Source organism: Misgurnus anguillicaudatus, chromosome 7, assembly GCF_027580225.2.
Source record: "Misgurnus anguillicaudatus chromosome 7, ASM2758022v2, whole genome shotgun sequence".
In the NCBI taxonomy this organism is placed as follows: domain Eukaryota; kingdom Metazoa; phylum Chordata; class Actinopteri; order Cypriniformes; family Cobitidae; genus Misgurnus; species Misgurnus anguillicaudatus.
Window position 1 is genome coordinate 37,092,938 of NC_073343.2, and position 12,434 is coordinate 37,105,371.

General features: G+C 34.9%; 1 protein-coding gene across 1 annotated transcript in view; it reads left to right on the forward strand.

Annotated features, from left to right (window-relative positions):
- LOC129418154 (calpain-14) overlaps nucleotides 1–12,434 on the forward strand; it is a 142,800-nt gene that overhangs the window by 95,058 nt on the left and 35,308 nt on the right. The window lies entirely within an intron of this gene.

Genomic DNA, 12,434 nt, shown 5'->3' on the forward strand with positions numbered 1-12,434 from the left:
CTCAACTGCTTTTTCCTATTTTTAAACCATTGTGGCTTCGGTTTAGGGTTAGATTTGGTGCTTGCATTTGAATGTCACTTTATGTATTGGTTTATACTATTTTTTCTGATTAATTTTTTTTATATGTCGCCTGGCGTTAGGGTTAGAGTTGGGTTAGGGTAAGGATGTCATTTTATGCAAATCTAACCATAAACCGAAGCGATAATGGTAAGAAAATAGGACAAAACAGTTGAGTAATCAATACGCAATAATCACATGAAAACAGAAATTCGTTATACGATCACAAAAAAAATCAGAAATTCGTGATAATATCACGAAAAAAGAATCAAAAAATTCCGTGACTATATAACGAAATTTTGTGAGACTGGGCTGATACATTTATAAAGTAATGCTCTACTTTATTTGTTACTTGAGAAAAGTAATATTATTATGAAATGCAGGTTACTTGTAATGTGTTACCTCCAACAGTGGTCCCAATGATGGCTTGCTTACAGAGAGAATGCTGATTAGATTAGATAAGGTTTGGGTTTTGTATATTTTATAAGTACAGCTTTTCTTGTAATAATCTGGCTATACAATCTCAGTAACTCTTTTAGTTCTGTAGGTGTGTGCACTTAATATTGTCGCTATCATTTGTTTCTACAATTGGGTCAAAAAGGGATGAGCCCAGCCCGCTAGGTTGTAATTAAACCCATGGTGGGTTGTTTCAACCCAAAATATTGGGTTGTTTTAACCCATTGTTGGGTTAAACATAAACATTTTCAACCCAGCTGCTGGGCTCATCCCTTATTGTTGTAACGCTGGATTGAAAATAACCCAGCATTTTTACATATTCTTTATGTCATTTATTTTCTTCTTCTTTCATGTTAAGTTGTGTTGAAACAATGTAACATTGTAAAAAAGCACTATATAGATAAATTTGACGTGACTTGAAGGTCAGCTGATCATTATGTTGGGTATCTCCATCAGCATCCAGCTCATGTCCTCCTCCAGCAAGCACTGCAGGTTTAACCGTTCGCTCTCTGACCGCCGATGCTCTCCAGTGTCATTTATCATCATTCTAAAAAAGGCCGTCGTGTGCTGAGAAGTCGGCCAAAGGCGCAGCTGATAAAGTCACATATCTGTCATAGTTTTCTGTTGACAGATCACCTTTGCATCTACTGCATCTCGTGACTCCTCAGGGCCGTATAGGAAGAAATTCACGCTCTGGCAGATGTGCCCCGCACGCTGCAAACGGTGACTCACACGTCGAGATGATTTCACGACTCAACGGTTTCATTGTTAATATGACACTGCTAGATCTTCATGTTATCTCATCAGTTTTTCATTATTTTTTATCTTCCGTTTAATCTTATAACATCAGCTTGTTGATGATGGGTTGATATTTTCATGGATGAAAACATTATAAAAGTGATAAGAGATGAACAGATGCAATTATGTTCTTAATAAATGATACATAGCAAATTAGGCATTTTTCTCTTATTATATATTTAATTTGTAGGCGATAACCATCAGATGATTTGTGAAGGTCTTCATCATAAATGGGAATTGCATCTTAAGCTTTGTTTAGAAACATGTTATCTGGTTTGTATCTGGTTTAAGCATGAACTTAAGACAATAAGTAATAATCACTACTATAAGTAATAACTGATGACGGACATTAAATTGTGTGCATTATTTACAAATAATTCAAAGGACAAAGTCAATTATTCTGCTTTCCACATCTGACAGGTCAGGTGTGCGTTTATCAAAAAATAATGCATATCTGTGAAACATTTCCCAACCAATCAGAATAAAGCATTCAACAGTATTAATGATACCGTATTTTTCGGTATTTTGGTATTTTCCGTATTTTTTTCATAACTTGGCTGGTGCTGCGTCTTATAGTCAGGTGCGCCTTGTAAGTCAGTATAAATTAATTTCGACATTTATGAGGCAAGAGACATCATTACCGTCTACAGCCGCAAGAGTCCGCCATATGCTGCTCCTGTATTTATGTAATTCAATGGATTCAGTGATGCGGAATGACGAGTATGCGAACTTCACGCTAGTTGGCTTGTTGGGTTAATTTAGACTATTCAACCTTTCAGGTATGTTCTGTATGCTATGGTTTAAATAACTGATTATATTACTTTAACGTACAGACATCTATTCAGCCTGCTGTTCTGTCTGCTATTGTTTAGTTGAATAACTGCCTTTCCAGATTAAATGTCTGTTCTTCAGCTTGGATTTTGTGAAATAATTTTCTAAATAAACGCAATGTATAGTCTACTGTGACTTATATATGTTATTTCTGTCAGGAACTGGATGAACCCAAATGCAATCAATGTTGGGGAGAACAGAAAAACACTTTATTTGACAAACATAAAACAAAAACCCACGAGGGGGTACACAACATGAAACACGGTATATAATTAGAAAACACTAAACTTTGACAAGATGACTGGGCTAGACCCACATAAACATGAAAACAAATACAAAATGAAGCAGCACAGGGCCATGGATACAAAGGGATTAAATAGGAAAAACTAAACAAGATAACAAGGAAAAACAGGTGAGGGGAATGAACGAATGATTACAATGAATGGAGATCATGCGCCTTCACATAGAACATGGGACTGCCAGAACCCTGCCATCATAACAAGACATAATATAAAACAAGACTCTATGGCAGGATCCTGACAATTTTTGACTTAAAGGGACTGTAAGTAAGATTAAATTTTTTTTTTTAATCAAAATCAATGTCTTTATTCATAAATATGTCCTTGTTGGTGTCAAATGACCTCTGCCAGTGATCTGACTTTTCTTTGTAAGATTTGTAAGATTTCTTCTCTTTACTTACATTAAACAGGTAAGTCCAAGGAGGGTTCCATATCATTCCGCCGTATTGATAAACTATAATAGCAGAGAGGGATAAAAAGCACTTGTTGCCTACCAATGCGTTTTCATTCAGAACACGTGAACCAGCTGCAACGGACAAGGAGATCAGCGATTACATAATGGCTACTGTAGTTGCAACACGCATTTGGAAAGGGGAGGCGCTAGAGAGCAGTGTTCGTTTGAATGCAAAATACAATTCCACCACTAGAGGGGGGTAAATCCTACTTATTGCCCCTTTAATGACACATTTTTAAATAATGCGGCTTATACTCCCATGCAGCTTATAGTCAGGAAAGTATGATAATAATAAACATTTAAATTGATGTAAACACCCACAGTTGATTCATTGTTTGAAAATACCCTACTTGTTTTTATTTCAGTCATAAACCCAGCAGGGAAATGATTTTATTGATGATGAATGGAAAATAATCTTGATGTGTAAAGTTTAATGCTGCTGAAGATTTTCCATCTGAGATTTCGGATTGAAGCTATATGAGCCTACAGTACATCTCTCATCATTAGGCCCTTTTTGATATTTGTCTGGATTTTGTGCTGCAGGATCTGTGCAGGTCCCATGAGCAGCTGACACATGACACCCTGTATGCGCAGTCAGCCGTGACCCACCTTTCACATCAGATACAGCGACTACAGTTCAACTCCACCTCATGTGCTCACTACAGTACACATGAACATGTTTTCATGACATGTTACAACTTTACATTCGGTTGCAATTTTCCGTGTCCAAATCCATGGTTGGACATGACAGGAATAACATGTAGAGACAGATGTGGTTAATTTCTCTAAGGATGTTGAATTTAAACTCATTTGTGAGAGAAAATGCCTGAATGAGGGAAAGATGAATCACCAGAAGAAGCTTATTACTTGGTTAGTGATTTAAAACAATTTCCTTACATCACTAATGAGCAATAGTGTTGCTCACATCTGCAAAAAAGCATATAAAGAATATAAAGACATAACAACCAGTGCATGTTCATTTTAATCGCATGCTTCCCTTTGTCTTTAGACTTAAATGATGATGCTCATTGTTCTTGGGACAAATCTTGTTTTGATAATGATATTAATGAATGTCTGATTATGAGCCTCCTCTCATTTAGATGCAAATGTGTTCACAACACTTCATCAAAATAAAACATGACTTTTCATCTTACCTCATCAAATAATGGACAATGTCTTCATTTTTAATGTGGCGAGCATCATTACGGCAGCTCTCAGCATGCTGTATGCACTTTTTGTGTTTCTTGCAGTGGTGCATAAAGCATGTTGACAGATGACGACGGCCAGGCACTCACAGAAAACGAACACATCTCTTTTGAAACAATCTGCGCTTCTGTTACCAGTGGATCTGCTGCCATGTGGGAAAGCCAAACTATATGAACGCCTCCAAAACACATTAGTTCATCTCACTTTGACCTTATATAAATGTTCTGTGTGAGCAGTTTAATACCCAAGAGATGATACTGCTGATATGCTGTTCATTACCATAGTAAATCTTTTTTACAAGTACTGTAAAGTCTATGGGATGATTAAGTTTGTAAGGTTAGTAGGTAGCCATTATTATACAATAAAAAAGATACTGGGTTATTTTCATTGGATCAAAAAGGGATTGGATCAAATCTAAAAAAATCAGGGTTTGGGCTACCCAATGCTGGGGTAAAAATGTTTTTAGTTGTTTATAAGGCTTGTCAATATTGTGCATTATTGTAATCTTGATTTTTGATTTTGAAGGATGATGGATATGAATGGAAAACGCGTCACAGATTGTCAATGTGAAGTTTTGAACTTGAATAATTTCTTTAACAAATACAGATTTGTTAAGGACTCCTCAGATCTTCTGATGCGGCACCAGGTTACGGTTCACAATCACTCAACCACAATCAACATGAATTCAAAGAGTTAAATATTTATATCTTTCTCTTTTTATTGATCAAATACTTAGACAGGTCATGCACAGATAACATTGCACTTCAGATGTCACCAATTGAAAGTTCAAATCCACTTCAAACTTTAGCTCATTCTCAAAGATTTCTCATCAAACTCTTTCAGAATCAAATTATCTGAGCTTTGCTATTCACCAACAACATTAGGCTACATTTATAGGTAGAAATAATTTTAAGAGAAACATTTGAGACAAAGCTGACACTTTAAAAACATCACTGTCTTATTTATCAAATCTGTACTAACATGTAAAAACATTAGTGTTTTATTGTTGATAAATTAATTTGAACTTTGGGAAAACACTGCATCTTTTTTTGATAATTTGATCATGTTTTCACCATTTCAATTTTCAGTAAATAAATGCAAATTAAAACATATTTTTTATTAAGAATCTATTTATATATATATAGATATTATATACTGACTTTTTATTTTTCACAGTATTTGATTTAGCCACGTCATTATTTATTAACACGTTGTAAACATGTTTACATGAAACTGTTAGAGTGTAATAAATACTGTGAAGTGAATTCTGTGCTGCTGTCACAGATTTGCCACTAGATGTCAGAGATACTTTATTCATCTTTGTGTGTTTGCAGCTCTTATTCTCCCTCATTTGGATAAAAAAATTTTTTTGTTAAATAAATAAATGTAAATGTTGACACGCTTCACGTGCAGCTTCTGTACTGTGGGTCTATGTGGATTGCAAGCAAAGGCTATACAGAAACTTTGTTGGATACTATGTTTTTGAAAGCGCACGTATGCATTAAATAATAGACCATTGAATTGATTTATTTATTTTATAATAAAAAAGTTTATTATAAAATTGTATTTGATACTCATTCAAGCTAAACACGTTGCATTAGTAGCATTACATAAAGCTAAAATATGAGTGAACCGAGGAGACAGGTGGAGCTGCTCAAACTGATTTTGCCAAGTGGTTGATGTCCTCAAATAAAACCTAAACCCACCCAAAACCCCAACCCAAACCATAACCAAACCCTAAAATCAGAGGTACATGATAAGTGAAAAACAATTGTCTAGAAACAGCTAATCCTGGTTGTAAGCTTAACCTTAAAACAAACTATAAACTAAGTTCTGAAATCTGATTGGTTGATTGAAATGTTGTCCCAGGGTCAACATAATAATGCCCTGAGGACATCAACCACTTGGCAAAATCAAAAGAGCCAGGTGGAGCTCGAGTGAAAGTTTTCCAGCAGAGGACGCTGTGTTTCAGGACTCGTGTGTTTCAAACAGAGGAGACAATATTTACAAAACTGTGAAAACTGGGTTTCTTCTATGAAATCAAAGTGACACATCAAAGAAAGTCTCTCTCATCCTCATCTCTTTTTAAAATCTGACTCATGGTATGAGCCCAATCTGTTCAATAGAGCCACTATAAACCCTGCTGACATCTGATGAGAGAATCAGGCTTCTTTGGTCCCTGATGACCTCATTACAAAGTGGCTTGCAGCCAGGGACGAATGTCATTTTTATTTACTGCTTCATATCACAAAGTAAATGTGACTGGACGCGTTACGTGCAATTTCTGTGTACCTTATTTCCACCCAAACTATTTTTATAAAGATGTTCAATTCATTCAGTTAAATGGATCCTGATTAGCTGTCTGTTTTTGGGGAAGATTCTCTGGAGGTTATTTTCATTATCTGTCATCAAGGACTTTTTTTATATAATGGCTTTTTCAATCTGCCCTCCATTTTGGATGACATCACAAAACATTCATATTTTTCAGCCCCTCAATTCCCGGCCACGCCTCTCACAAGATTTTGTTTACGAATGTCATCACACATGATGTGCGGTGATAAATTAGCTTGAATTAAGACTAGGTTAAATCGGTTTGACATGCTATCGTTGTAGTTTTTGCCATGGATATATTGCCTTAACATTACATTTCCTCATATTAAATTTCAATCCATGTTTATTTTGACCATGATTAGCGACATTTGCGGTCCTGATGCTACTGCGCCGACGCGATGCTTTGAATAAATGTAAAAAAAGTGCTGCTTTTATACTGCCCTCCAAAGGCTAAGTGCAGTATCTACGCAAACACTGAAACTGAGAAAAATGGCTTTAAAGTTTTTTACACCAGCCAGTCAAACATGTTACTGCAATTTTGGCACACACATTTCTCTGAAATGGGACAAAATTTAACCAGGAGACTTTGTCACAAGACACAACAGATCTCACAAAGCCCATTTTAACCCTTAACTCAATTTTGACCAAATGCGTAGTTACTGCGCTTTCGCTTTGTAGGGCAGTATATTTACTTGATTATTATATATGTTATGTTTTTTATAATACCTTCTCTTCTCCTCCATATTATAGAAGTTTTGTATTTTTGTATTTTTGTTATTGAATAAATTAAAGAGTTTGTGAATTTCTGTCACTATGTAATATTTCTTCAAATGTACAGATTTTTACACTTTACATTATACCACCTCTTAACCCAACCTATAAGTTTCACTACAAACTTTATACTAGGGCTGCAAAATGATTAATCACAACTAATCGCTTAAAGAATAAAAGTTTTTGTTTACATCATATATAATAATTATGTATATATAAACACACACGCACGCACGCACGCATGCACACACACACACACACACACATATACAACCCCAAAACAGAAAAAGTTGGGACACAGTAGAAATTGTGAGTAAAAAAGGAATGGAATAATTTACAAATCTCATAAACTTATATTTTATTCACAGTGAATATAGATAACATATCAAATGTTGAAAGTAAGATATTTTGAAATGTCATGCCAAATATTGGCTAATTTTGCATTTCATGAGAGCTACACATTCCAAAAAAAGTTGGGACAGGTAGCAATAAGATGCCAGAAAAGTTAAATGTACATATAAGGAACAGCTGGAGGAGGACCAATGTTTAGGAATAGGAATGTTGTCCCATTCTTGTCTAATACAGACTTCTAGTTGCTCAACGGTCTTAGGTCTTCTTTGTCGCATCTTCCTCTGTATGATGCGCCGAATGTTTTCTATGGGGTAAAGATCTGGACTGCAGGCTGGCCATTTCAGTACCCGGATCCTTCTTCTACACAGTCTTGATGTTGTTATTGATGCAGTATGTGGTCTGGCATTGTCATGTTGGAAAATGCAAGGTCTTCCCTGAAAGAGACGACGTCTGAATGGGATCATATGTATCTAGAACTTGGATAAACCTTTCAGCATTGATGATGCCTTTCCAGATGTGTAAGCTGCCCATGCCACACGCACTCATGCAACCCTAAACCATCAGAGATGCAGGCTTCTGAAAAGAGCACTAATAACAACTTGGGTTGTCATTATCCTCTTTAGTCCAGATGAAATGGCATCCCAGTTTTTCAAAAAGAACTTCAAATTTTGATTCGTTGGACCACAGAACAGTTTTTCACTTTGCCACGGTCCATTTTAAATGATCCTTGCCCAGGGAAAACGCCTGTGCTTCTGGATCATGTTTAGATATGGCTTCTTTTTTGACCTATAGAGTTTTAGCTGGCAACAGCGAATGACACGGTGTATTGTGTTCACTGACAATGTTTTCTGGAAGTATTCCTGAGCCCATGTTATGATTTCCATTACAGTAGCATTCCTGTATGTGAGGCATTGCCGTCTAAGGGCCCGAAGATCACGGGCATCCGGTATGGTTTTCCGGTCTTGACCCTTATGCACAGAGATTGTTCCAGATTCTCTGAATCTTTGGATGATATTATGCACTGTAGATGATGATAACTTCAATCTCATTGCAATTTTTCTCTGAGAAACTCAGAAAACTATTTTTCGCTGCAGCATTGGGGGAATTGGTGATTCTCTGCCCATCTTGACCTCTGAGAAACACTTCCACTCTGAGAGGCTCTTTTTATACCCAATCATGTTGCCAATTGACCTAATAAGTTGCAAATTGGTCTTTCAACTGTTCCTTATATGTACATTTAAATTTTCTGACCTCTTATTGCTACCTGTCCCAACTTTTTTTGGAATGTGTAGCTCTCATGAAATCCAAAATGAGCCAATATTTGGCACGACATTTCAAAATATCTTACTTTCAACATTTGATATGTTATCTAAATTCACTGTGAATAAAATATAAGCTTATGAGATTTGTAAATTATTCCATTCCTTTTTTACTCACAATTTCTACAGTGTCCCAACTTTTTCTGTTTTGGGGTTGTATATGCATGTATAATTTTAAGAAAAATAATCTATTTATATATTAAGTATGTAATGATATATAATATACATTATCTATAAAAAAAATTATATACACATGTACATATTTCCTTATATATACCTGCATCTGTGTGTATATACATAATCATTACACCGTAGTACAAACACATATATGATGTAAAAAACAAAAACTTTTATTCTGTAAGCGATTAGTTGCGATTAATCGTTTTGCTCTACTTTATACCATCTAGTAACTCGTTTTCGGGATCATATTTATCATATTTAATACCACAAATATAGGTTACTGTATTTCAGAATAATGTTTAGTTTGTAATGAAAGCTTTTGTCACAAGTTTGTTTATGTTTATCAGAGTACTGTTCTTAATTAGTACTCATTTAATTTTAGGGTTCTAGCACATAATGAAGAAGATCTGTTTAGATAAAAGCAAAAGTGTGAACTGAGTAAAAATCAAACCAATCCTGTGTAGCTTGTGTGAATAAATATTAACATAATTAATTATCATCAAGTCCATAGTCAAACATAACAAAAGAGCTCCCGTACGATTTCATATCCGCCTTCAATCCGCCCCTCCTGTACTGAAAGTGTCAAACTTTAATTTAGTCAAAGTGATCAGATCTGTGTTTACAGTTATAAATGTTGTGTTCAGTAAATTTGTGTCTAAGCTTTTAACTGCTCTCTAGACGATTTACTGTATGTTTGCATCCTGCATTTATTCGTTTTGCAGATGCTTTTATCTTAAAACAATTTAGATTTTGTTATGGTTAATAAACGTAGACTGTAAAGATTTAGGGATGCCAATTATTCATCCCATATTCACGCTGAACACATTGAGATGCTGTTAGTTTTTTTTTTTTACATACTTTCAACTCTTTTCTATCTTTTTCCTTCTTATTCAGATTTCCTTGATCCTTCTGTCTTTTTTTCTGGTTTATGTTAGATTTTGGATTTGTCACGGGTATCAGCATCGCTGGTTTAGATCAGGATTTTTATCAATGCTTGAAGAAGTTTTGAGAGGAACGAGAGCAGATGAGATGTGTGCGGTCTGCATGAAATTTATGTAAGACACCGAGCTCTCCGCAAATCCATTTCACTCGACTAACACAGCCAGATAGATCCACTGGTGACCTGTAATGTTCTTCTGATTAAACCAGAACCTCCATCACCTCACAGGTGTGACATAACCCAACCCGTTCAGATGAGCTTTCAGTGCATTACCAAAGATTTTCAATATGCACACATACAAGATATGAACCAAACAAGATGGATTACATTTAACATTCATTATACAGACACTTAGAAATGAGAGAACATTTAAACATTTTGTTTAAGGAAAACTGTAATACTACATGGCCACAAATACTTCATGCATTTAAAAGACAATGTGCAATCTGTTTACGATTTCAATGTTATGACAGTTTTGCTCTTACTTTGTTCCAAAGCCATAACCTTAGAAATTAATCTTAGAAAAACAGGTACAAAATTGTCACTTAGACGATACCTTTTAAAAAGGTCCTAATATTTACCATTTAGGTACAGATATGTATCTTTGAGGTACCAATACAGGTATGTACCATTTAGGTACAAAAATCTACTTTTTAGGTACAAAAGCAACGAGAGTGTATCCCAGTGACAACTTGCGTTATACTTTAGAAACACAAAACTGAAGTGATATAATCTGATGTGCAGTCTTCATCTGATTTGGTTTGTTAACTAAAGAAATTGGTCAATAGTCTCCCCTCAGTCAGTTTTCTGTAGTTTGTTCATTTATGTGTTAAGCATCTGGATGCTTGTAATTCAGGTAAAACAACAAGAGAGAGAAAAAGGCTCCTGGGCTCATTTGAGTTTCTGCAGCTGTGAATCTTCAGATGACATTAATCGCTTGAATGAATCATTTCACAGAGTCGAAGAGTTAAGCTGTTTTTACTTCTCTTACACTTTCTTCATCTCAGGATTTTATTAAAAAATGTTTAACCCTCATATATCCAAAGTCATGCAGTTAAAGAAATCATTTTTTTTTATATTCTTTTCTTTATATTTTACTGTCGACATACAGTGACGTGGGTGGCGTTTTTAATGCATTAAATGTCTCACTCATCTCACTTTTAGTTTAAATATTAAAACTCCACCCATCAGTCAGTTTCCTGACTTTAGAAATACTGAATACTACGGAGCCCGTAAAGGGACATGGAGAAAAAATTAAATAAAGTTTAGTTTCATGTGCACACGCAAAATTAAACTTTAAAAAAATTCTGCACATGAATGTTTCGCGTGAGCACATGAAAGTTTTCCCTAACCTTAACATGAAACTAAACGTAAGATTTTTTTTACTCCAATGTCACCTTATGGATGGTTAATTTGTTTCTTATAGACCTTTTGCGTGTTTGCAAACAGAGATGATGTTTTTTGTGGGCGGAGCCCAACTGGTGGCAGAAAGTGAATGCTTCTCAATAGCTGTGAGAAGTGTTTTGGCGTTAAACTGTGATTTTTATGGATCCGGTGTTCTGTAGAAGTCTGTTTCCCCTATATTTCTCTTAAGTGTAATGTTTCTTATAACGTTTTCACCAAGTTACGTTTATTTTTAAATAAATTAAAAGTTTAAATGGCTTGGCTACTGATATGTGTGCATGTATGTAATGTATATGTATTGTTCTTTATTGGTAAATAAATTATTTTTACAGTATGAATCGCTGAAGTACTTATAAGAGCAATACTATCATGTATTCTGTATAATATCATTTATTAAATATTTCATAATTTTCCTTTTTCAATTTCTTCCTTATATTTTTAGCCTATACGTGTTTGATCTAAAACTATTGTTTACATACAAATTAATTTGTATAGCCCTGTTTATATATTATTAACACTTTACATCGTGTGTGTGTGTGTGTGTGTGTGTGTGTGTGTGTGTGTGTGTGTGTGTGTGTGTGTGTGTGTGTGTGTGTGTGTGTGTGTGTGTGTGTGCTATGTTTATATATTTATTAGTTATTTAGAATAAACAGGAAGAAGACATAGGCTAAGATAGAAGGTAAAAGGAAGTAGATAGGAAAAAAAATAGGAAAACTTTAATAAATGGTGATATTATTGATATTATGAACTCATTCAAATCTTTAATCTTTCGAAATAAATTATAAACGTAACATGATGAAAACGTTATAAGAGACACATAGAGGGAACAGACTTCGACAGAACACCGGATATCTTCTCAAATTATTTTCTATTGTAATTATTAAAAGATTTCCAGATGATTTCATCACTCCAGTCTGTCCGCTTGAGGGCTTTTATTGCAACCATAAACACCTACGTTTATCTTCAAATGGTGTCTTCGACGACAGTATACTATAAAAATGAAGGTCATTTATTTTGTCATTCCTATTCTGACACTC